At 36.7% G+C, this 25,714-nt stretch overlaps 14 non-coding genes across 14 annotated transcripts; all 14 read right to left on the bottom strand.

Moving 5' to 3' along the window:
* Positions 1–848: 848 nt before the first annotated feature.
* trnal-caa (transfer RNA leucine (anticodon CAA)) lies at positions 849–960 on the bottom strand. Its single transcript has 2 exons — positions 923–960; positions 849–894 (listed from the first exon to the last, which is right to left on the bottom strand). It is a non-coding gene; the product is annotated as a tRNA-Leu (tRNA).
* Positions 961–2,677: 1,717 nt separating this feature from the next.
* trnal-caa (transfer RNA leucine (anticodon CAA)) lies at positions 2,678–2,789 on the bottom strand. The gene is made up of 2 exons: positions 2,752–2,789; positions 2,678–2,723 (listed from the first exon to the last, which is right to left on the bottom strand). It is a non-coding gene; the product is annotated as a tRNA-Leu (tRNA).
* Positions 2,790–3,136: 347 nt separating this feature from the next.
* On the bottom strand, positions 3,137–3,248 carry trnal-caa (transfer RNA leucine (anticodon CAA)). The gene is made up of 2 exons: positions 3,211–3,248; positions 3,137–3,182 (listed from the first exon to the last, which is right to left on the bottom strand). It is a non-coding gene; the product is annotated as a tRNA-Leu (tRNA).
* Positions 3,249–4,515: 1,267 nt separating this feature from the next.
* Positions 4,516–4,627, bottom strand: trnal-caa (transfer RNA leucine (anticodon CAA)). Its single transcript has 2 exons — positions 4,590–4,627; positions 4,516–4,561 (listed from the first exon to the last, which is right to left on the bottom strand). It is a non-coding gene; the product is annotated as a tRNA-Leu (tRNA).
* Positions 4,628–4,975: 348 nt separating this feature from the next.
* trnal-caa (transfer RNA leucine (anticodon CAA)) lies at positions 4,976–5,087 on the bottom strand. The gene is made up of 2 exons: positions 5,050–5,087; positions 4,976–5,021 (listed from the first exon to the last, which is right to left on the bottom strand). It is a non-coding gene; the product is annotated as a tRNA-Leu (tRNA).
* Positions 5,088–9,098: 4,011 nt separating this feature from the next.
* Positions 9,099–9,210, bottom strand: trnal-caa (transfer RNA leucine (anticodon CAA)). Its single transcript has 2 exons — positions 9,173–9,210; positions 9,099–9,144 (listed from the first exon to the last, which is right to left on the bottom strand). It is a non-coding gene; the product is annotated as a tRNA-Leu (tRNA).
* A 1,725-nt stretch (positions 9,211–10,935) lies between these two features.
* On the bottom strand, positions 10,936–11,047 carry trnal-caa (transfer RNA leucine (anticodon CAA)). Its single transcript has 2 exons — positions 11,010–11,047; positions 10,936–10,981 (listed from the first exon to the last, which is right to left on the bottom strand). It is a non-coding gene; the product is annotated as a tRNA-Leu (tRNA).
* An 805-nt stretch (positions 11,048–11,852) lies between these two features.
* Positions 11,853–11,964, bottom strand: trnal-caa (transfer RNA leucine (anticodon CAA)). The gene is made up of 2 exons: positions 11,927–11,964; positions 11,853–11,898 (listed from the first exon to the last, which is right to left on the bottom strand). It is a non-coding gene; the product is annotated as a tRNA-Leu (tRNA).
* Positions 11,965–13,692: 1,728 nt separating this feature from the next.
* trnal-caa (transfer RNA leucine (anticodon CAA)) lies at positions 13,693–13,804 on the bottom strand. The gene is made up of 2 exons: positions 13,767–13,804; positions 13,693–13,738 (listed from the first exon to the last, which is right to left on the bottom strand). It is a non-coding gene; the product is annotated as a tRNA-Leu (tRNA).
* A 4,006-nt stretch (positions 13,805–17,810) lies between these two features.
* On the bottom strand, positions 17,811–17,922 carry trnal-caa (transfer RNA leucine (anticodon CAA)). The gene is made up of 2 exons: positions 17,885–17,922; positions 17,811–17,856 (listed from the first exon to the last, which is right to left on the bottom strand). It is a non-coding gene; the product is annotated as a tRNA-Leu (tRNA).
* Positions 17,923–18,727: 805 nt separating this feature from the next.
* Positions 18,728–18,839, bottom strand: trnal-caa (transfer RNA leucine (anticodon CAA)). The gene is made up of 2 exons: positions 18,802–18,839; positions 18,728–18,773 (listed from the first exon to the last, which is right to left on the bottom strand). It is a non-coding gene; the product is annotated as a tRNA-Leu (tRNA).
* Positions 18,840–22,863: 4,024 nt separating this feature from the next.
* On the bottom strand, positions 22,864–22,975 carry trnal-caa (transfer RNA leucine (anticodon CAA)). The gene is made up of 2 exons: positions 22,938–22,975; positions 22,864–22,909 (listed from the first exon to the last, which is right to left on the bottom strand). It is a non-coding gene; the product is annotated as a tRNA-Leu (tRNA).
* A 348-nt stretch (positions 22,976–23,323) lies between these two features.
* Positions 23,324–23,435, bottom strand: trnal-caa (transfer RNA leucine (anticodon CAA)). The gene is made up of 2 exons: positions 23,398–23,435; positions 23,324–23,369 (listed from the first exon to the last, which is right to left on the bottom strand). It is a non-coding gene; the product is annotated as a tRNA-Leu (tRNA).
* A 348-nt stretch (positions 23,436–23,783) lies between these two features.
* On the bottom strand, positions 23,784–23,895 carry trnal-caa (transfer RNA leucine (anticodon CAA)). Its single transcript has 2 exons — positions 23,858–23,895; positions 23,784–23,829 (listed from the first exon to the last, which is right to left on the bottom strand). It is a non-coding gene; the product is annotated as a tRNA-Leu (tRNA).
* Between the last annotated feature and the right edge of the window lie 1,819 nt (positions 23,896–25,714).

The raw sequence follows: 25,714 nt of genomic DNA, 5'->3' as shown, positions 1-25,714 counted from the left end.
AATCAATCCTCGACACGAACTCCAAAGTGTAGCACCAGTCATGGAGATTTATTCTGGTAGGAACAGCACAAAATTGCACGTCATGCAATGCACGGCTCACCATCCAAACTCTGCACTCACGCACGCTGGTTTGGTGCTTGTTCACTGGGGCATGTAGTTACCATAATAATACAATTACAATTTAATATCTTTAACAATGTACCTGGTAGGAACAGCACAAAATTGCACGTCATGCAATGCACGGCTCACCATCCAAACTCTGCACTCACGCACTGTACAAAATATATGAACCCCCCCCACCAGACACAGTAAGTTGCTAGCTAGTACTGGCGGGAATTCTTTACAACAAAATGCACAACCAATATTCTCCAAAAAACACTGCATCTTATGTGTGATGTTCGAATAACATTTACAAACCGGTTGATATAAATTGTACATTTAAATCATCACTTGGGAGTATAAAAATCACTTTTGAGTACAGTGCTTTGCAACCAACAACTTACCGCTGGTTTGGTGCTTGTTCACTGGGACGATTCTAACTGAAACATCCTCCCTCGTAAGCAAGCTACGCAAACCAGCCAATAAGATGCCATGTTGAGTAGGTGAAGGCAAGACAAAACTAAAACTAAAGACCCATTGGCTTAACAATAAAGTGGCAAGGGGAATCACCAATATAACCCTGTTACACATATGATGACCTGTATCGAACGATTATTCACATTTCATGTGTTTTCTGTTCTCAAATTATGACATCTATCAAACTATTAATCACTGTTCATGTGTTTCCCTTTCAACCTTTGGAGAAATTCTCGGTGTTGACAAAAGTATACTTTTTTAGGCAAGAGCTCTGTCAGAAGAGGGATTTGAACCCTCGCCTCCAGTCGGAGACCAGAATACCCTTACAACCAGGAAGGTTTCTCACCTTGAGTCTGGCGCCTTGGACCACTCGGCCATCCTGACAACTGTGAAATGTTAATATTAATATGTTTTTCAGGATTCTGTAAGAAAAAAGTCTGATATGTCTGATGGAGACAGGCAGAACTGAAGATACAAAGAACAGACAACAAAAAAATGCCAAAAGCTAATGAAGGATAGAGTAAAAAACATGTTTTAAGGAAATTGAAGAAGTGAGTGAATTCTAAGCTAGGCATATGATGACCTGTATCGAACGATTATTCACGTTTCATGTGTTTTCTGTTCTCAAATTATGACATCTATCAAACTGTTAATCACTGTTCATGTGTTTCCCTTTCAACCTTTGGAGAAATTCTCGGTGTTGACAAAAGTATACTTTTTTAGGCAAGTGCTCTGTCAGAAGAGGGATTTGAACCCTCGCCTCCAGTCGGAGACCGGAATACCCTTACAACCAGGAAGGTTTCTCACCTTGAGTCTGGCGCCTTAGACCACTCGGCCATCCTGACAACTATGAACCCTTAAAATTCATATTTTTTCACGATTCTGTAACATAAAGTCTGATATGTCTGATGGAAAATTGCAGAACTTAAGATACAAAGAACAGACAACAAAAAAATGCTAAAAGAAAGTGAAAAATAGAGTAAAAAACATTTTTTAAGGAAATTGAAAAAGTTAGTAAATTCTAAGCTAGGCATATGATGACCTGTATCAAACGATTATTCACGTTTCATGTGTTTTCTGTTCTCAAATTGTGACATCTATCAAACTATTAATCACTGTTCATGTGTTTTCCTTTCAACCTTTGGAGAATTTCTCGGTGTTGACCGAAAGCTACTTTTTTAGGCAAAAGCTGTGTCAGAAGAAGGATTTGAACCCTCGCCTCCAATCGGACACCAGAATACCCCTATAGCCTGGAAAACTTCTCACCTTGAGTCTGGCTCTTAAGACACTCGCACATTATGACAACTCTGAAGCTTTGAAACTCACATCTTTCACGATTCTGTTACATAAAGTCTGATATGTCTGATGGAAACATGCAGATCTTAAGATACAAAGAACAGAAAAGAAAAAAATGTTAAAAGGTAATGAAAGATATAGTAAAATACTTTTTTTAAAGGAATTGAGTAACTTTTTGAATTCTAAACTAGGCATATGATGACCTGTATCGAACGATTATTCACATTTCATGTGTTTTCTGTTCTCAAATTATGACATCTATCAAACTATTAATCACTGTTCATGTGTTTCCCTTTCAACCTTTGGAGAAATTCTCGGTGTTGACAAAAGTATACTTTTTTGGCAAGTGCTCTGTCAGAAGAGGGATTTGAACCCTCGCCTCCAGTCGGAGACCAGAATACCCTTATAACCAGGAAGGTTTCTCACCTTGAGTCCGGCGCCTTAGACCACTCGGCCATCCTGACAACTGTGAACCCTTAATATTAATATGTTTTTCAGGATTCTGTAACATAAAGTCTGATATGTCTGATGGAGACATGCAGAACTGAAGATACAAAGAACAGACAACAAAAAAATGCCAAAAGCTAATGAAGGATAGAGTAAAAAACATTTTTTAAGGAAATTGAAGAAGTGAGTGAATTCTAAGCTAGGCATATGATGACCTGTATCGAACGATTATTCACGTGTTTTCTGTTCTCAAATTATGACATCTATCAAACTGTTAATCACTGTTCATGTGTTTCCCTTTCAACCTTTGGAGAAATTCTCGGTGTTGACAAATGTATACTTTTTTAGGGAAGTACTCTGTCAGAAGAGGGATTTGAACCCTCGCCTCCAGTCGGAGACCAGAATACCCTTACAACCAGGAAGGTTTCTCACCTTGAGTCTGGCGCCTTAGACCACTCGGCCATCCTGACAACTATGAACCCTTAAAATTCATATTTTTTCACGATTCTGTAACATAAAGTCTGATATGTCTGATGGAAAATTGCAGAACTTAAGATACAAAGAACAGACAACAAAAAAATGCTAAAAGAAAGTGAAGGATAGAGTAAAAAACATTTTTTAAGGAAATTGAAAAAGTTAGTAAATTCTAAGCTAGGCATATGATGACCTGTATCGAACGATTATTCACGTTTCATGTGTTTTCTGTTCTCAAATTATGACATCTATCAAACTGTTAATCACTGTTCATGTGTTTCCCTTTCAACCTTTGGAGAAATTCTCGGTGTTGACAAAAGTATACTTTTTTAGGCAAGTGCTCTGTCAGAAGAGGGATTTGAACCCTCGCCTCCAGTCGGAGACCAGAATACCCTTACAACCAGGAAGGTTTCTCACCTTGAGTCTGGCGCCTTAGACCACTCGGCCATCCTGACAACTATGAACCCTTAAAATTCATATTTTTTCACGATTCTGTAACATAAAGTCTGATATGTCTGATGGAAACATGCAGATCTTAAGATACAAAGAACAGAAAAGAAAAAAATGTTAAAAGGTAATGAAAGATATAGTAAAACAATTTTTTTTAAAGGAATTGAGTAACTTTTTGAATTCTAAACTAGGCATATGATGACCTGTATCGAACGATTATTCACATTTCATGTGTTTTCTGTTCTCAAATTATGACATCTATCAAACTATTAATCACTGTTCATGTGTTTCCCTTTCAACCTTTGGAGAAATTCTCGGTGTTGACAAAAGTATACTTTTTTAGGCAAAAGCTCTGTCAGAAGAGGGATTTGAACCCTCGCCTCCAGTCGGAGACCAGAATACCCTTATAACCAGGAAGGTTTCTCACCTTGAGTCTGGCGCCTTAGACCACTCCACCATCCTGACAACTGTGAAACCATAATATTAATATGTTTTTCAGGATTCTGTAACATAAAGTCTGATATGTCTGATGGAGACATGCAGAACTGAAGATACAAAGAACAGACAACAAAAAAATGCCAAAAGCTAATGAAGGATAGAGTAAAAAACATTTTTTAAGGAAATTGAAGAAGTGAGTGAATTCTAAGCTAGGCATATGATGACCTGTATCGAACGATTATTCACATTTCATGTGTTTTCTGTTCTCAAATTATGACATCTATCAAACTATTAATCACTGTTCATGTGTTTCCCTTTCAACCTTTGGAGAAATTCTCGGTGTTGACAAAAGTATACTTTTTTGGCAAGTGCTCTGTCAGAAGAGGGATTTGAACCCTCGCCTCCAGTCGGAGACCAGAATACCCTTACAACCAGGAAGGTTTCTCACCTTGAGTCTGGCGCCTTAGACCACTGAGCCATCCTGACAACTATGAACCCTTAAAATTCATATTTTTTCACGATTCTGTAACATAAAGTCTGATATGTCTGATGGAAACATGCAGATCTTAAGATACAAAGAACAGAAAAGAAAAAAATGTTAAAAGGTAATGAAAGATATAGTAAAACAATTTTTTTTAAAGGAATTGTGTAACTTTTTGAATTCTAAACTAGGCATATGATGACCTGTATCGAACGATTATTCACATTTCATGTGTTTTCTGTTCTCAAATTATGACATCTATCAAACTATTAATCACTGTTCATGTGTTTCCCTTTCAACCTTTGGAGAAATTCTCGGTGTTGACAAAAGTATACTTTTTTAGGCAAAAGCTCTGTCAGAAGAGGGATTTGAACCCTCGCCTCCAGTCGGAGACCAGAATACCCTTATAACCAGGAAGGTTTCTCACCTTGAGTCTGGCGCCTTAGACCACTCGGCCATCCTGACAACTGTGAAACCTTAATATTAATATGTTTTTCAGGATTCTGTAACATAAAGTCTGATATGTCTGATGGAGACATGCAGAACTGAAGATACAAAGAACAGACAACAAAAAAATGCCAAAAGCTAATGAAGGATAGAGTAAAAAACATTTTTTAAGGAAATTGAAGAAGTGAGTGAATTCTAAGCTAGGCATATGATGACCTGTATCGAACGATTATTCACGTTTCATGTGTTTTCTGTTCTCAAATTATGACATCTATCAAACTGTTAATCACTGTTCATGTGTTTCCCTTTCAACCTTTGGAGAAATTCTCGGTGTTGACAAAAGTATACTATTTTAGGCAAAAGCTCTGTCAGAAGAGGGATTTGAACCCTCGCCTCCAGTCGGAGACCAGAATACCCTTACAACCAGGAAGGTTTCTCACCTTGAGTCTGGCGCCTTAGACCACTCGGCCATCCTGACAACTATGAGCCCTTAAAATTCATATTTTTTCACGATTCTGTAACATAAAGTCTGATATGTCTGATGGAAAATTGCAGAACTTAAGATACAAAGAACAGACAACAAAAAAATGCTAAAAGATAAGTGAAAGATAGAGTAAAAAACATTTTTTAAGGAAATTGAAAAAGTTAGTAAATTCTAAGCTAGGCATATGATGACCTGTATCGAACGATTATTCACGTTTCATGTGTTTTCTGTTCTCAAATTGTGACATCTATCAAACTATTAATCACTGTTCATGTGTTTTCCTTTCAACCTTTGGAGAATTTCTCGGTGTTGACCGAAAGCATACTTTTTTAGGCAAAAGCTGTGTCAGAAGAAGGATTTGAACCCTCGCCTCCAATCGGACACCAGAATACCCCTATAGCTTGGAAAACTTCTCACCTTGAGTCTGGCTCTTAAGACACTCGCACATTATGACAACTCTGAAGCTTTGAAACTCACATCTTTCACGATTCTGTTACATAAAGTCTGATATGTCTGATGGAAACATGCAGATCTTAAGATACAAAGAACAGAAAAGAAAAAAATGTTAAAAGGTAATGAAAGATATAGTAAAAAACTTTTTTTTAAAGGAATTGAGTAACTTTTTGAATTCTAAACTAGGCATATGATGACCTGTATCGAACGATTATTCACATTTCATGTGTTTTCTGTTCTCAAATTATGACATCTATCAAACTATTAATCACTGTTCATGTGTTTCCCTTTCAACCTTTGGAGAAATTCTCGGTGTTGACAAAAGTATACTTTTTTAGGCAAAAGCTCTGCCAGAAGAGGGATTTGAACCCTCGCCTCGGGGACCAGAATACCCTTATAAAAAGGAAGTTTTCTCACCTTGAGTCTGGCGCCTTAGACCACTCCACCATCCTGACAACAGTGAAACCTTAATATTAATATGTTTTTCAGGATTCTGTAACATAAAGTCTGATATGTCTGATGGAGACATGCAGAACTGAAGATACAAAGAACAGACAACAAAAAAATGCCAAAAGCTAATGAAGGATAGAGTAAAAAACATTTTTTAAGGAAATTGAAGAAGTGAGTGAATTCTAAGCTAGGCATATGATGACCTGTATCGAACGATTATTCACGTTTCATGTGTTTTCTGTTCTCAAATTATGACATCTATCAAACTGTTAATCACTGTTCATGTGTTTCCCTTTCAACCTTTGGAGAAATTCTCGGTGTTGACAAAAGTATACTTTTTTGGCAAGTGCTCTGTCAGAAGAGGGATTTGAACCCTCGCCTCCAGTCGGAGACCAGAATACCCTTACAACCAGGAAGGTTTCTCACCTTGAGTCTGGCGCCTTAGACCACTCGAGCCATCCTGACAACTATGAACCCTTAAAATTCATATTTTTTCACGATTCTGTAACATAAAGTCTGATATGTCTGATGGAAACATGCAGATCTTAAGATACAAAGAACAGAAAAGAAAAAAATGTTAAAAGGTAATGAAAGATATAGTAAAACAATTTTTTTTAAAGGAATTGAGTAACTTTTTGAATTCTAAACTAGGCATATGATGACCTGTATCGAACGATTATTCACATTTCATGTGTTTTCTGTTCTCAAATTATGACATCTATCAAACTATTAATCACTGTTCATGTGTTTCCCTTTCAACCTTTGGAGAAATTCTCGGTGTTGACAAAAGTATACTTTTTTAGGCAAAAGCTTTGTCAGAAGAGGGATTTGAACCCTCGCCTCGGGGACCAGAATACCCTTATAACAAGGAAGGTTTCTCACCTTGAGTCTGGCGCCTTAGACCACTCGGCCATCCTGACAACAGTGAAACCTTAATATTAATATGTTTTTCAGGATTCTGTAACATAAAGTCTGATATGTCTGATGGAGACATGCAGAACTGAAGATACAAAGAACAGACAACAAAAAAATGCCAAAAGCTAATGAAGGATAGAGTAAAAAACATTTTTTAAGGAAATTGAAGAAGTGAGTGAATTCTAAGCTAGGCATATGATGACCTGTATCGAACGATTATTCACGTTTCATGTGTTTTCTGTTCTCAAATTATGACATCTATCAAACTGTTAATCACTGTTCATGTGTTTCCCTTTCAACCTTTGGAGAAATTCTCGGTGTTGACAAAAGTATACTATTTTAGGCAAAAGCTCTGCCAGAAGAGGGATTTGAACCCTCGCCTCCAGTCGGAGACCAGAATACCCTTACAACCAGGAAGGTTTCTCACCTTGAGTCTGGCGCCTTAGACCACTCGGCCATCCTGACAACTATGAGCCCTTAAAATTCATATTTTTTCACGATTCTGTAACATAAAGTCTGATATGTCTGATGGAAAATTGCAGAACTTAAGATACAAAGAACAGACAACAAAAAAATGCTAAAAGAAAGTGAAAGATAGAGTAAAAAACATTTTTTAAGGAAATTGAAAAAGTTAGTAAATTCTAAGCTAGGCATATGATGACCTGTATCGAACGATTATTCACGTTTCATGTGTTTTCTGTTCTCAAATTGTGACATCTATCAAACTATTAATCACTGTTCATGTGTTTTCCTTTCAACCTTTGGAGAATTTCTCGGTGTTGACCGAAAGCTACTTTTTTAGGCAAAAGCTGTGTCAGAAGAAGGATTTGAACCCTCGCCTCCAATCGGACACCAGAATACCCCTATAGCTTGGAAAACTTCTCACCTTGAGTCTGGCTCTTAAGACACTCGCACATTATGACAACTCTGAAGCTTTGAAACTCACATCTTTCACGATTCTGTTACATAAAGTCTGATATGTCTGATGGAAACATGCAGATCTTAAGATACAAAGAACAGAAAAGAAAAAAATGTTAAAAGGTAATGAAAGATATAGTAAAAAACTTTTTTTTAAAGGAATTGAGTAACTTTTTGAATTCTAAACTAGGCATATGATGACCTGTATCGAACGATTATTCACATTTCATGTGTTTTCTGTTCTCAAATTATGACATCTATCAAACTATTAATCACTGTTCATGTGTTTCCCTTTCAACCTTTGGAGAAATTCTCGGTGTTGACAAAAGTATACTTTTTTAGGCAAAAGCTGTGTCAGAAGAAGGATTTGAACCCTCGCCTCCAATCGGACACCAGAATACCCCTATAGCCTGGAAAACTTCTCACCTTGAGTCTGGCTCTTAAGACACTACACATTATGACAACTCTGAAGCTTTGAAACTCACATCTTTCACGATTCTGTTACATAAAGTCTGATATGTCTGATGGAAACATGCAGATCTTAAGATACAAAGAACAGAAAAGAAAAAAATGTTAAAAGGTAATGAAAGATATAGTAAAAAACTTTTTTTTAAAGGAATTGAGTAACTTTTTGAATTCTAAACTAGGCATATGATGACCTGTATCGAACGATTATTCACATTTCATGTGTTTTCTGTTCTCAAATTATGACATCTATCAAACTATTAATCACTGTTCATGTGTTTCCCTTTCAACCTTTGGAGAAATTCTCGGTGTTGACAAAAGTATACTTTTTTAGGCAAAAGCTCTGCCAGAAGAGGGATTTGAACCCTCGCCTCCAGTCGGAGAACAGAATACCCTTATAACCAGGAAGGTTTCTCACCTTGAGTCTGGTGCCTTAGACCACTCGGCCATCCTGACAACTGTGAAACCTTAATATTAATATGTTTTTCAGGATTCTGTAACATAAAGTCTGATATGTCTGATGGAGACATGCAGAACTGAAGATACAAAGAACAGACAACAAAAAAATGCCAAAAGCTAATGAAGGATAGAGTAAAAAACATTTTTTAAGGAAATTGAAGAAGTGAGTGAATTCTAAGCTAGGCATATGATGACCTGTATCGAACGATTATTCACGTTTCATGTGTTTTCTGTTCTCAAATTATGACATCTATCAAACTGTTAATCACTGTTCATGTGTTTCCCTTTCAACCTTTGGAGAAATTCTCGGTGTTGACAAAAGTATACTTTTTTAGGCAAGTGCTCTGTCAGAAGAGGGATTTGAACCCTCGCCTCCAGTCGGAGACCAGAATACCCTTACAACCAGGAAGGTTTCTCACCTTGAGTCTGGCGCCTTAGACCACTCGGCCATCCTGACAACTATGAGCCCTTAAAATTCATATTTTTTCACGATTCTGTAACATAAAGTCTGATATGTCTGATGGAAAATTGCAGAACTTAAGATACAAAGAACAGACAACAAAAAAATGCTAAAAGAAAGTGAAAGATAGAGTAAAAAACATTTTTTAAGGAAATTGAAAAAGTTAGTAAATTCTAAGCTAGGCATATGATGACCTGTATCGAACGATTATTCACGTTTCATGTGTTTTCTGTTCTCAAATTGTGACATCTATCAAACTATTAATCACTGTTCATGTGTTTTCCTTTCAACCTTTGGAGAATTTCTCGGTGTTGACCGAAAGCTACTTTTTTAGGCAAAAGCTGTGTCAGAAGAAGGATTTGAACCCTCGCCTCCAATCGGACACCAGAATACCCCTATAGCTTGGAAAACTTCTCACCTTGAGTCTGGCTCTTAAGACACTCGCACATTATGACAACTCTGAAGCTTTGAAACTCACATCTTTCACGATTCTGTTACATAAAGTCTGATATGTCTGATGGAAACATGCAGATCTTAAGATACAAAGAACAGAAAAGAAATTTTTTTTAAAAGGTAATGAAAGATATAGTAAAAAACTTTTTTTTAAAGGAATTGAGTAACTTTTTGAATTCTAAACTAGGCATATGATGACCTGTATCGAACGATTATTCACATTTCATGTGTTTTCTGTTCTCAAATTATGACATCTATCAAACTATTAATCACTGTTCATGTGTTTCCCTTTCAACCTTTGGAGAAATTCTCGGTGTTGACAAAAGTATACTTTTTTAGGCAAAAGCTCTGCCAGAAGAGGGATTTGAACCCTCGCCTCCAGTCGGAGAACAGAATACCCTTATAACCAGGAAGGTTTCTCACCTTGAGTCTGGTGCCTTAGACCACTCGGCCATCCTGACAACTGTGAAACCTTAATATTAATATGTTTTTCAGGATTCTGTAACATAAAGTCTGATATGTCTGATGGAGACATGCAGAACTGAAGATACAAAGAACAGACAACAAAAAAATGCCAAAAGCTAATGAAGGATAGAGTAAAAAACATTTTTTAAGGAAATTGAAGAAGTGAGTGAATTCTAAGCTAGGCATATGATGACCTGTATCGAACGATTATTCACGTTTCATGTGTTTTCTGTTCTCAAATTATGACATCTATCAAACTGTTAATCACTGTTCATGTGTTTCCCTTTCAACCTTTGGAGAAATTCTCGGTGTTGACAAAAGTATACTTTTTTAGGCAAGTGCTCTGTCAGAAGAGGGATTTGAACCCTCACCTGCAGTCGGAGACCAGAATACCCTTACAACCAGGAAGGTTTCTCAACTTGAGTCTAGCGCCTTAGACCACTCGGCCATCCTGACAACTGTGAAACCTTAATATTAATATGTTTTTCAGGATTCTGTAACATAAAGTCTGATATGTCTGATGGAGACATGCAGAACTGAAGATACAAAGAACAGACAACAAAAAAATGCCAAAAGCTAATGAAGGATAGAGTAAAAAACATTTTTTAAGGAAATTGAAGAAGTGAGTGAATTCTAAGCTAGGCATATGATGACCTGTATCGAACGATTATTCACGTTTCATGTGTTTTCTGTTCTCAAATTATGACATCTATCAAACTGTTAATCACTGTTCATGTGTTTCCCTTTCAACCTTTGGAGAAATTCTCGGTGTTGACAAAAGTATACTTTTTTAGGCAAGTGCTCTGTCAGAAGAGGGATTTGAACCCTCGCCTCCAGTCGGAGACCAGAATACCCTTACAACCAGGAAGGTTTCTCACCTTGAGTCTGGCGCCTTAGACCACTCGGCCATCCTGACAACTATGAGCCCTTAAAATTCATATTTTTTCACGATTCTGTAACATAAAGTCTGATATGTCTGATGGAAAATTGCAGAACTTAAGATACAAAGAACAGACAACAAAAAAATGCTAAAAGAAAGTGAAAGATAGAGTAAAAAACATTTTTTAAGGAAATTGAAAAAGTTAGTAAATTCTAAGCTAGGCATATGATGACCTGTATCGAACGATTATTCACGTTTCATGTGTTTTCTGTTCTCAAATTGTGACATCTATCAAACTATTAATCACTGTTCATGTGTTTTCCTTTCAACCTTTGGAGAATTTCTCGGTGTTGACCGAAAGCTACTTTTTTAGGCAAAAGCTGTGTCAGAAGAAGGATTTGAACCCTCGCCTCCAATCGGACACCAGAATACCCCTATAGCTTGGAAAACTTCTCACCTTGAGTCTGGCTCTTAAGACACTCGCACATTATGACAACTCTGAAGCTTTGAAACTCACATCTTTCACGATTCTGTTACATAAAGTCTGATATGTCTGATGGAAACATGCAGATCTTAAGATACAAAGAACAGAAAAGAATTTTTTTTTAAAAGGTAATGAAAGATATAGTAAAAAACTTTTTTTTAAAGGAATTGAGTAACTTTTTGAATTCTAAACTAGGCATATGATGACCTGTATCGAACGATTATTCACATTTCATGTGTTTTCTGTTCTCAAATTATGACATCTATCAAACTATTAATCACTGTTCATGTGTTTCCCTTTCAACCTTTGGAGAAATTCTCGGTGTTGACAAAAGTATACTTTTTTAGGCAAAAGCTCTGTCAGAAGAGGGATTTGAACCCTCGCCTCCAGTCGGAGACCAGAATACCCTTATAACCAGGAAGGTTTCTCACCTTGAGTCTGGCGCCTTAGACCACTCGGCCATCCTGACAACTGTGCAACCTTAATATTAATATGTTTTTCAGGATTCTGTAACATAAAGTCTGATATGTCTGATGGAGACATGCAGAACTGAAGATACAAAGAACAGACAACAAAAAAATGCCAAAAGCTAATGAAGGATAGAGTAAAAAACATTTTTTAAGGAAATTGAAGAAGTGAGTGAATTCTAAGCTAGGCATATGATGACCTGTATCAAACGATTATTCACGATTCATGTGTTTTCTGTTCTCAAATTATGACATCTATCAAACTGTTAATCACTGTTCATGTGTTTCCCTTTCAACCTTTGGAGAAATTCTCGGTGTTGACAATAGTATACTTTTTTAGGGAAGTGCTCTGTCAGAAGAGGGATTTGAACCCTCGCCTGCAGTTGGAGACCAGAATACCCTTATAACCAGGAAGGTTTCTCACCTTGAGTCTGGCGCCTTAGACCACTCGGCCATTATGACAAGTATGAACCCTTAAAATTCATATTTTTTCACGATTCTGTAACATAAAGTCTGATATGTCTGATGGAAACATGCAGATCTTAAGATACAAAGAACAGAAAAGAAAAAAATGTTAAAAGGTAATGAAAGATATAGTAAAAAACTTTTTTTTAAAGGAATTGAGTAACTTTTTGAATTCTAAACTAGGCATATGATGACCTGTATCGAACGATTATTCACATTTCATGTGTTTTCTGTTCTCAAATTATGACATCTATCAAACTATTAATCACTGTTCATGTGTTTCCCTTTCAACCTTTGGAGAAATTCTCGGTGTTGACAAAAGTATACTTTTTTAGGCAAAAGCTCTGCCAGAAGAGGGATTTGAACCCTCGCCTCCAGTCGGAGAACAGAATACCATTATAACCAGGAAGGTTTCTCACCTTGAGTCTGGTGCCTTAGACCACTCGGCCAACCTGACAACTGTGAAACCTTAATATTAATATGTTTTTCAGGATTCTGTAACATAAAGTCTGATATGTCTGATGGAGACATGCAGAACTGAAGATACAAAGAACAGACAACAAAAAAATGCCAAAAGCTAATGAAGGATAGAGTAAAAAACATTTTTTAAGGAAATTGAAGAAGTGAGTGAATTCTAAGCTAGGCATATGATGACCTGTATCGAACGATTATTCACGTTTCATGTGTTTTCTGTTCTCAAATTATGACATCTATCAAACTGTTAATCACTGTTCATGTGTTTCCCTTTCAACCTTTGGAGAAATTCTCGGTGTTGACAAAAGTATACTTTTTTAGGCAAGTGCTCTGTCAGAAGAGGGATTTGAACCCTCACCTGCAGTCGGAGACCAGAATACCCTTACAACCAGGAAGGTTTCTCAACTTGAGTCTAGCGCCTTAGACCACTCGGCCATCCTGACAACTGTGAAACCTTAATATTAATATGTTTTTCAGGATTCTGTAACATAAAGTCTGATATGTCTGATGGAGACATGCAGAACTGAAGATACAAAGAACAGACAACAAAAAAATGCCAAAAGCTAATGAAGGATAGAGTAAAAAACATTTTTTAAGGAAATTGAAGAAGTGAGTGAATTCTAAGCTAGGCATATGATGACCTGTATCGAACGATTATTCACGTTTCATGTGTTTTCTGTTCTCAAATTATGACATCTATCAAACTGTTAATCACTGTTCATGTGTTTCCCTTTCAACCTTTGGAGAAATTCTCGGTGTTGACAAAAGTATACTTTTTTAGGCAAGTGCTCTGTCAGAAGAGGGATTTGAACCCTCGCCTCCAGTCGGAGACCAGAATACCCTTACAACCAGGAAGGTTTCTCACCTTGAGTCTGGCGCCTTAGACCACTCGGCCATCCTGACAACTATGAGCCCTTAAAATTCATATTTTTTCACGATTCTGTAACATAAAGTCTGATATGTCTGATGGAAAATTGCAGAACTTAAGATACAAAGAACAGACAACAAAAAAATGCTAAAAGAAAGTGAAAGATAGAGTAAAAAACATTTTTTAAGGAAATTGAAAAAGTTAGTAAATTCTAAGCTAGGCATATGATGACCTGTATCGAACGATTATTCACGTTTCATGTGTTTTCTGTTCTCAAATTATGACATCTATCAAACTGTTAATCACTGTTCATGTGTTTCCCTTTCAACCTCTGGAGAAATTCTCAGTGTTGACAAATGTATACTTTTTTAGGGAAGTGCTCTGTCAGAAGAGGGAATTGAACCCTCGCCTCCAGTCGGAGACCAGAATACCCTTACAACCAGGAAGGTTTCTCACCTTGAGTCTGGCGCCTTAGACCACTCGGCCATCCTGACAACTATGAACCCTTAAAATTCATATTTTTTCACGATTCTGTAACATAAAGTCTGATATGTCTGATGGAAACATGCAGATCTTAAGATACAAAGAACAGAAAAGAAAAAAATGTTAAAAGGTAATGAAAGATATAGATTTTTTTTTTTTTTAAAGGAATTGTGTAACTTTTTGAATTCTAAACTAGGCATATGATGACCTGTATCGAACGATTATTCACATTTCATGTGTTTTCTGTTCTCAAATTATGACATCTATCAAACTATTAATCACTGTTCATGTGTTTCCCTTTCAACCTTTGGAGAAATTCTCGGTGTTGACAAAAGTATACTTTTTTAGGCAAAAGCTTTGTCAGAAGAGGGATTTGAACCCTCGCCTCGGGGACCAGAATACCCTTATAACTAGGAAGGTTTCTCACCTTGAGTCTGGCGCCTTAGACCACTCGGCCATCCTGACAACTATGAGCCCTTAAAATTCATATTTTTTCACGATTCTGTAACATAAAGTCTGATATGTCTGATGGAAAATTGCAGAACTTAAGATACAAAGAACAGACAACAAAAAAATGCTAAAAGAAAGTGAAAGATAGAGTAAAAAACATTTTTTAAGGAAATTGAAAAAGTTAGTAAATTCTAAGCTAGGCATATGATGACCTGTATCGAACGATTATTCACGTTTCATGTGTTTTCTGTTCTCAAATTATGACATCTATCAAACTGTTAATCACTGTTCATGTGTTTCCCTTTCAACCTTTGGAGAAATTCTCAGTGTTGACAAATGTATACTTTTTTAGGGAAGTGCTCTGTCAGAAGAGGGAATTGAACCCTCGCCTCCAGTCGGAGACCAGAATACCCTTACAACCAGGAAGGTTTCTCACCTTGAGTCTGGCGCCTTAGACCACTCGGCCATCCTGACAACTATGAGCCCTTAAAATTCATATTTTTTCACGATTCTGTAACATAAAGTCTGATATGTCTGATGGAAAATTGCAGAACTTAAGATACAAAGAACAGACAACAAAAAAATGCTAAAAGAAAGTGAAAGATAGAGTAAAAAACATTTTTTAAGGAAATTGAAAAAGTTAGTAAATTCTAAGCTAGGCATATGATGACCTGTATCGAACGATTATTCACGTTTCATGTGTTTTCTGTTCTCAAATTATGACATCTATCAAACTGTTAATTACTGTTCATGTGTTTCCCTTTCAACCTTTGGAGAAATTCTCAGTGTTGACAAATGTATACTTTTTTAGGGAAGTGCTCTGTCAGAAGAGGGAATTGAACCCTCGCCTCCAGTCGGAGACCAGAATACCCTTACAACCAGGAAGGTTTCTCACCTTGAGTCTGGCGCCTTAGACCACTCGGCCATCCTGACAACTATGAACCCTTAAAATTCATATTTTTTCACGATTCTGTAACATAAAGTCTGATATGTCTGATGGAAACATGCAGATCTTAAGATACAAAGAACAGAAAAGAAAAAAATGTTAAAAGGTAATGAAAGATATAGTAATTTTTTTTTTTTTAAAGGAATTGTGTAACTTTTTGAATTCTAAACTAGGCATATGATGACCTGTATCGAACGATTATTCACATTTCATGTGTTTTCTGTTCTCAAATTATGACATCTATCAAACTATTAATCACTGTTCATGTGTTTCCCTTTCAACCTTTGGAGAAATTCTCGGTGTTGACAAAAGTATACTTTTTTAGGCAAAAGCTTTGTCAGAAGAGGGATTTGAACCCTCGCCTCGGGGACCAGAATACCCTTATAACTAGGAAGGTTTCTCACCTTGAGTCTGGCGCCTTAGACCACTCGGCCATCCTGACAACTATGAGCCCTTAAAATTCATATTTTTTCACGATTCTGTAACATAAAGTCTGATATGTCTGATGGAAAATTGCAGAACTTAAGATACAAAGAACAGACAACAAAAAAATGCTAAAAGAAAGTGAAAGATAGAGTAAAAAACATTTTTTAAGGAAATTGAAAAAGTTAGTAAATTCTAAGCTAGGCATATGATGACCTGTATCGAACGATTATTCACGTTTCATGTGTTTTCTGTTCTCAAATTATGACATCTATCAAACTGTTAATCACTGTTCATGTGTTTCCCTTTCAACCTTTGGAGAAATTCTCAGTGTTGACAAATGTATACTTTTTTAGGGAAGTGCTCTGTCAGAAGAGGGAATTGAACCCTCGCCTCCAGTCGGAGACCAGAATACCCTTACAACCAGGAAGGTTTCTCACCTTGAGTCTGGCGCCTTAGACCACTCGGCCATCCTGACAACTATGAGCCCTTAAAATTCATATTTTTTCACGATTCTGTAACATAAAGTCTGATATGTCTGATGGAAAATTGCAGAACTTAAGATACAAAGAACAGACAACAAAAAAATGCTAAAAGAAAGTGAAAGATAGAGTAAAAAACATTTTTTAAGGAAATTGAAAAAGTTAGTAAATTCTAAGCTAGGCATATGATGACCTGTATCGAACGATTATTCACGTTTCATGTGTTTTCTGTTCTCAAATTATGACATCTATCAAACTGTTAATTACTGTTCATGTGTTTCCCTTTCAACCTTTGGAGAATTTCTCAGTGTTGACAAATGTATACTTTTTTAGGGAAGTGCTCTGTCAGAAGAGGGAATTGAACCCTCGCCTCCAGTCGGAGACCAGAATACCCTTACAACCAGGAAGGTTTCTCACCTTGAGTCTGGCGCCTTAGACCACTCGGCCATCCTGACAACTATGAACCCTTAAAATTCATATTTTTTCACGATTCTGTAACATAAAGTCTGATATGTCTGATGGAAACATGCAGATCTTAAGATACAAAGAACAGAAAAGAAAAAAATGTTAAAAGGTAATGAAAGATATAGATTTTTTTTTTTTTTAAAGGAATTGTGTAACTTTTTGAATTCTAAACTAGGCATATGATGACCTGTATCGAACGATTATTCACATTTCATGTGTTTTCTGTTCTCAAATTATGACATCTATCAAACTATTAATCACTGTTCATGTGTTTCCCTTTCAACCTTTGGAGAAATTCTCGGTGTTGACAAAAGTATACTTTTTTAGGCAAAAGCTTTGTCAGAAGAGGGATTTGAACCCTCGCCTCGGGGACCAGAATACCCTTATAACTAGGAAGGTTTCTCACCTTGAGTCTGGCGCCTTAGACCACTCGGCCATCCTGACAACTGTGAAACCTTAATATTAATATGTTTTTCAGGATTCTGTAACATAAAGTCTGATATGTCTGATGGAGACATGCAGAACTGAAGATACAAAGAACAGACAACAAAAAAATGCCAAAAGCTAATGAAGGATAGAGTAAAAAACATTTTTTAAGGAAATTGAAGAAGTGAGTGAATTCTAAGCTAGGCATATGATGACCTGTATCGAACGATTATTCACGTTTCATGTGTTTTCTGTTCTCAAATTATGACATCTATCAAACTGTTAATCACTGTTCATGTGTTTCCCTTTCAACCTTTGGAGAAATTCTCGGTGTTGACAAAAGTATACTTTTTTAGGCAAGTGCTCTGTCAGAAGAGGGATTTGAACCCTCGCCTCCAGTCGGAGACCAGAATACCCTTACAACCAGGAAGGTTTCTCACCTTGAGTCTGGCGCCTTAGACCACTCGGCCATCCTGACAACTATGAACCCTTAAAATTCATATTTTTTCACGATTCTGTAACATAAAGTCTGATATGTCTGATGGAAAATTGCAGAACTTAAGATACAAAGAACAGACAACAAAAAAATGCTAAAAGAAAGTGAAAGATAGAGTAAAAAACATTTTTTAAGGAAATTGAAAAAGTTAGTAAATTCTAAGCTAGGCATATGATGACCTGTATCGAACGATTATTCACGTTTCATGTGTTTTCTGTTCTCAAATTGTGACATCTATCAAACTATTAATCACTGTTCATGTGTTTTCCTTTCAACCTTTGGAGAATTTCTCGGTGTTGACCGAAAGCTACTTTTTTAGGCAAAAGCTGTGTCAGAAGAAGGATTTGAACCCTCGCCTCCAATCGGACACCAGAATACCCCTATAGCCTGGAAAACTTCTCACCTTGAGTCTGGCTCTTAAGACACTCGCACATTATGACAACTCTGAAGCTTTGAAACTCACATCTTTCACGATTCTGTTACATAAAGTCTGATATGTCTGATGGAAACATGCAGATCTTAAGATACAAAGAACAGAAAAGAAAAAAATGTTAAAAGGTAATGAAAGATATAGTAAAAAACTTTTTTTTAAAGGAATTGAGTAACTTTTTGAATTCTAAACTAGGCATATGATGACCTGTATCGAACGATTATTCACATTTCATGTGTTTTCTGTTCTCAAATTATGACATCTATCAAACTATTAATCACTGTTCATGTGTTTCCCTTTCAACCTTTGGAGAAATTCTCGGTGTTGACAAAAGTATACTTTTTTAGGCAAAAGCTCTGTCAGAAGAGGGATTTGAACCCTCGCCTCCAGTCGGAGACCAGAATACCCTTATAACCAGGAAGGTTTCTCACCTTGAGTCTGGCGCCTTAGACCACTCGGCCATCCTGACAACTGTGAAACCTTAATATTAATATGTTTTTCAGGATTCTGTAACATAAAGTCTGATATGTCTGATGGAGACATGCAGAACTGAAGATACAAAGAACAGACAACAAAAAAATGCCAAAAGCTAATGAAGGATAGAGTAAAAAACATTTTTTAAGGAAATTGAAGAAGTGAGTGAATTCTAAGCTAGGCATATGATGACCTGTATCGAACGATTATTCACGTTTCATGTGTTTTCTGTTCTCAAATTATGACATCTATCAAACTGTTAATCACTGTTCATGTGTTTCCCTTTCAACCTTTGGAGAAATTCTCGGTGTTGACAAAAGTATACTTTTTTAGGCAAGTGCTCTGTCAGAAGAGGGATTTGAACCCTCACCTGCAGTCGGAGACCAGAATACCCTTACAACCAGGAAGGTTTCTCACCTTGAGTCTAGCGCCTTAGACCACTCGGCCATCCTGACAACTGTGAAACCTTAATATTAATATGTTTTTCAGGATTCTGTAACATAAAGTCTGATATGTCTGATGGAGACATGCAGAACTGAAGATACAAAGAACAGACAACAAAAAAATGCCAAAAGCTAATGAAGGATAGAGTAAAAAACATTTTTTAAGGAAATTGAAGAAGTGAGTGAATTCTAAGCTAGGCATATGATGACCTGTATCAAACGATTATTCACGATTCATGTGTTTTCTGTTCTCAAATTATGACATCTATCAAACTGTTAATCACTGTTCATGTGTTTCCCTTTCAACCTTTGGAGAAATTCTCGGTGTTGACAAAAGTATACTTTTTTAGGGAAGTGCTCTGTCAGAAGAGGGATTTGAACCCTCGCCTCATGTCGGAGACCAGAATACCCTTACAACCAGGAAGGTTTCTCACCTTGAGTCTGGCGCCTTAGACCACTCGGCCATCCTGACAACTATGAACCCTTAAAATTCATATTTTTTCACGATTCTGTAACATAAAGTCTGATATGTCTGATGGAAACATGCAGATCTTAAGATACAAAGAACAGAAAAGAAAAAAATGTTAAAAGGTAATGAAAGATATAGTAAAAAACTTTTTTTTAAAGGAATTGAGTAACTTTTTGAATTCTAAACTAGGCATATGATGACCTGTATCGAACGATTATTCACATTTCATGTGTTTTCTGTTCTCAAATTATGACATCTATCAAACTATTAATCACTGTTCATGTGTTTCCCTTTCAACCTTTGGAGAAATTCTCGGTGTTGACAAAAGTATACTTTTTTAGGCAAAAGCTCTGCCAGAAGAGGGATTTGAACCCTCGCCTCCAGTCGGAGACCAGAATACCCTTACAACCAGGAAGGTTTCTCACCTTGAGTCTGGCGCCTTAGACCACTCGGCCATCCTGACAACTATGAACCCTTAAAATTCATATTTTTTCACGATTCTGTAACATAAAGTCTGATATGTCTGATGGAAAATTGCAGAACTTAAGATACAAAGAACAGACAACAAAAAAATGCTAAAAGAAAGTGAAAGATAGAGTAAAAAACATTTTTTAAGGAAATTGAAAAAGTTAGTAAATTCTAAGCTAGGCATATGATGACCTGTATCGAACGATTATTCACGTTTCATGTGTTTTCTGTTCTCAAATTGTGACATCTATCAAACTATTAATCACTGTTCATGTGTTTTCCTTTCAACCTTTGGAGAATTTCTCGGTGTTGACCGAAAGCTACTTTTTTAGGCAAAAGCTGTGTCAGAAGAAGGATTTGAACCCTCGCCTCCAATCGGACACCAGAATACCCCTATAGCCTGGAAAACTTCTCACCTTGAGTCTGGCTCTTAAGACACTCGCACATTATGACAACTCTGAAGCTTTGAAACTCACATCTTTCACGATTCTGTTACATAAAGTCTGATATGTCTGATGGAAACATGCAGATCTTAAGATACAAAGAACAGAAAAGAAAATTTTTTTAAAAGGTAATGAAAGATATAGTAAAAAACTTTTTTTTAAAGGAATTGAGTAACTTTTTGAATTCTAAACTAGGCATATGATGACCTGTATCGAACGATTATTCACATTTCATGTGTTTTCTGTTCTCAAATTATGACATCTATCAAACTATTAATCACTGTTCATGTGTTTCCCTTTCAACCTTTGGAGAAATTCTCGGTGTTGACAAAAGTATACTTTTTTAGGCAAAAGCTCTGTCAGAAGAGGGATTTGAACCCTAGCCTCCAGTCGGAGACCAGAATACCCTTATAACCAGGAAGGTTTCTCACCTTGAGTCTGGCGCCTTAGACCACTCGGCCATCCTGACAACTGTGAAACCTTAATATTAATATGTTTTTCAGGATTCTGTAACATAAAGTCTGATATGTCTGATGGAGACATGCAGAACTGAAGATACAAAGAACAGACAACAAAAAAATGCCAAAAGCTAATGAAGGATAGAGTAAAAAACATTTTTTAAGGAAATTGAAGAAGTGAGTGAATTCTAAGCTAGGCATATGATGACCTGTATCGAACGATTATTCACGTTTCATGTGTTTTCTGTTCTCAAATTATGACATCTATCAAACTGTTAATCACTGTTCATGTGTTTCCCTTTCAACCTTTGGAGAAATTCTCGGTGTTGACAAAAGTATACTTTTTTAGGCAAGTGCTCTGTCAGAAGAGGGATTTGAACCCTCACCTGCAGTCGGAGACCAGAATACCCTTACAACCAGGAAGGTTTCTCACCTTGAGTCTAGCGCCTTAGACCACTCGGCCATCCTGACAACTGTGAAACCTTAATATTAATATGTTTTTCAGGATTCTGTAACATAAAGTCTGAAATGTCTGATGGAGACATGCAGAACTGAAGATACAAAGAACAGACAACAAAAAAATGCCAAAAGCTAATGAAGGATAGAGTAAAAAACATTTTTTAAGGAAATTGAAGAAGTGAGTGAATTCTAAGCTAGGCATATGATGACCTGTATCAAACGATTATTCACGATTCATGTGTTTTCTGTTCTCAAATTATGACATCTATCAAACTGTTAATCACTGTTCATGTGTTTCCCTTTCAACCTTTGGAGAAATTCTCGGTGTTGACAAAAGTATACTTTTTTAGGGAAGTGCTCTGTCAGAAGAGGGATTTGAACCCTCGCCTCCAGTCGGAGACCAGAATACCCTTACAACCAGGAAGGTTTCTCACCTTGTGTCTGGCGCCTTAGACCACTCGGCCATCCTGACAACTATGACCCATAAAATTCATATTTTTTCACGATTCTGTAACATAAAGTCTGATATGTCTGATGGAAACATGCAGATCTTAAGATACAAAGAACAGAAAAGAAAAAAATGTTAAAAGGTAATGAAAGATATAGTAAAAAACTTTTTTTTAAAGGAATTGAGTAACTTTTTGAATTCTAAACTAGGCATATGATGACCTGTATCGAACGATTATTCACATTTCATGTGTTTTCTGTTCTCAAATTATGACATCTATCAAACTATTAATCACTGTTCATGTGTTTCCCTTTCAACCTTTGGAGAAATTCTCGGTGTTGACAAAAGTATACTTTTTTAGGCAAAAGCTCTGCCAGAAGAGGGATTTGAACCCTCGCCTCCAGTCGGAGACCAGAATACCCTTATAACCAGGAAGGTTTCTCACCTTGAGTCTGGCGCCTTAGACCACTCGGCCATCCTGACAACTGTGAAACCTTAATATTAATATGTTTTTCAGGATTCTGTAACATAAAGTCTGATATGTCTGATGGAGACATGCAGAACTGAAGATACAAAGAACAGACAACAAAAAAATGCCAAAAGCTAATGAAGGATAGAGTAAAAAACATTTTTTAAGGAAATTGAAGAAGTGAGTGAATTCTAAGCTAGGCATATGATGACCTGTATCGAACGATTATTCACGTTTCATGTGTTTTCTGTTCTCAAATTATGACATCTATCAAACTGTTAATCACTGTTCATGTGTTTCCCTTTCAACCTTTGGAGAAATTCTCGGTGTTGACAAAAGTATACTTTTTTAGGGAAGTGCTCTGTCAGAAGAGGGATTTGAACCCTCGCCTCCAGTCGGAGACCAGAATACCCTTACAACCAGGAAGGTTTCTCACCTTGAGTCTGGCGCCTTAGACCACTCGGCCATCCTGACAACTATGAACCCTTAAAATTCATATTTTTTCACGATTCTGTAACATAAAGTCTGATATGTCTGATGGAAACATGCAGATCTTAAGATACAAAGAACAGAAAAGAAAAAAATGTTAAAAGGTAATGAAAGATATAGTAAAAAACTTTTTTTTAAAGGAATTGAGTAACTTTTTGAATTCTAAACTAGGCATATGATGACCTGTATCGAACGATTATTCACATTTCATGTGTTTTCTGTTCTCAAATTATGACATCTATCAAACTATTAATCACTGTTCATGTGTTTCCCTTTCAACCTTTGGAGAAATTCTCGGTGTTGACAAAAGTATACTTTTTTAGGCAAAAGCTCTGTCAGAAGAGGGATTTGAACCCTCGCCTCCAGTCGGAGACCAGAATACCCTTATAACCAGGAAGGTTTCTCACCTTGAGTCTGGCGCCTTAGACCACTCGGCCATCCTGACAACTGTGAAACCTTAATATTAATATGTTTTTCAGGATTCTGTAACATAAAGTCTGATATGTCTGATGGAGACATGCAGAACTGAAGATACAAAGAACAGACAACAAAAAAATGCCAAAAGCTAATGAAGGATAGAGTAAAAAACATTTTTTAAGGAAATTGAAGAAGTGAGTGAATTCTAAGCTAGGCATATGATGACCTGTATCGAACGATTATTCACGTTTCATGTGTTTTCTGTTCTCAAATTATGACATCTATCAAACTGTTAATCACTGTTCATGTGTTTCCCTTTCAACCTTTGGAGAAATTCTCGGTGTTGACAAAAGTATACTTTTTTAGGGAAGTGCTCTGTCAGAAGAGGGATTTGAACCCTCGCCTCCAGTCGGAGACCAGAATACCCTTACAACCAGGAAGGTTTCTCACCTTGAGTCTGGCGCCTTAGACCACTCGGCCATCCTGACAACTGTGAAACCTTAATATTAATATGTTTTTCAGGATTCTGTAACATAAAGTCTGATATGTCTGATGGAGACATGCAGAACTGAAGATACAAAGAACAGACAACAAAAAAATGCCAAAAGCTAATGAAGGATAGAGTAAAAAACATTTTTTAAGGAAATTGAAGAAGTGAGTGAATTCTAAGCTAGGCATATGATGACCTGTATCGAACGATTATTCACGTTTCATGTGTTTTCTGTTCTCAAATTATGACATCTATCAAACTGTTAATCACTGTTCATGTGTTTCCCTTTCAACCTTTGGAGAAATTCTCGGTGTTGACAAAAGTATACTTTTTTAGGCAAGTGCTCTGTCAGAAGAGGGATTTGAACCATCGCCTCCAGTCGGAGACCAGAATACCCTTACAACCAGGAAGGTTTCTCACCTTGAGTCTGGCGCCTTAGACCACTCGGCCATCCTGACAACTATGAGCCCTTAAAATTCATATTTTTTCACGATTCTGTAACATAAAGTCTGATATGTCTGATGGAAACATGCAGATCTTAAGATACAAAGAACAGAAAAGAAAAAAATGTTAAAAGGTAATGAAAGATATAGTAAAATTTTTTTTTTTAAAGGAATTGTGTAACTTTTTGAATTCTAAACTAGGCATATGATGACCTGTATCGAACGATTATTCACATTTCATGTGTTTTCTGTTCTCAAATTATGACATCTATCAAACTATTAATCACTGTTCATGTGTTTCCCTTTCAACCTTTGGAGAAATTCTCGGTGTTGACAAAAGTATACTTTTTTAGGCAAGTGCTCTGTCAGAAGAGGGATTTGAACCCTCGCCTCCAGTCGGAGACCAGAATACCCTTACAACCAGGAAGGTTTCTCACCTTGTGTCTGGCGCCTTAGACCACTCGGCCATCCTGACAACTATGACCCATAAAATTCATATTTTTTCACGATTCTGTAACATAAAGTCTGATATGTCTGATGGAAACATGCAGATCTTAAGATACAAAGAACAGAAAAGAAAAAAATGTTAAAAGGTAATGAAAGATATAGTAAAAAACTTTTTTTTAAAGGAATTGAGTAACTTTTTGAATTCTAAACTAGGCATATGATGACCTGTATCGAACGATTATTCACATTTCATGTGTTTTCTGTTCTCAAATTATGACATCTATCAAACTATTAATCACTGTTCATGTGTTTCCCTTTCAACCTTTGGAGAAATTCTCGGTGTTGACAAAAGTATACTTTTTTAGGCAAAAGCTCTGCCAGAAGAGGGATTTGAACCCTCGCCTCCAGTCGGAGACCAGAATACCCTTATAACCAGGAAGGTTTCTCACCTTGAGTCTGGCGCCTTAGACCACTCGGCCATCCTGACAACTGTGAAACCTTAATATTAATATGTTTTTCAGGATTCTGTAACATAAAGTCTGATATGTCTGATGGAGACATGCAGAACTGAAGATACAAAGAACAGACAACAAAAAAATGCCAAAAGCTAATGAAGGATAGAGTAAAAAACATTTTTTAAGGAAATTGAAGAAGTGAGTGAATTCTAAGCTAGGCATATGATGACCTGTATCGAACGATTATTCACGTTTCATGTGTTTTCTGTTCTCAAATTATGACATCTATCAAACTGTTAATCACTGTTCATGTGTTTCCCTTTCAACCTTTGGAGAAATTCTCGGTGTTGACAAAAGTATACTTTTTTAGGCAAGTGCTCTGTCAGAAGAGGGATTTGAACCCTCACCTGCAGTCGGAGACCAGAATACCCTTACAACCAGGAAGGTTTCTCACCTTGAGTCTAGCGCCTTA

The sequence above is a fragment of the Salvelinus alpinus genome, chromosome 19, assembly GCF_045679555.1.
Source record: "Salvelinus alpinus chromosome 19, SLU_Salpinus.1, whole genome shotgun sequence".
NCBI lineage: Eukaryota > Metazoa > Chordata > Actinopteri > Salmoniformes > Salmonidae > Salvelinus > Salvelinus alpinus.
Note: the sequence above shows the minus strand (reverse complement) of the source record. Positions and strands in the feature narration are given on the sequence as shown.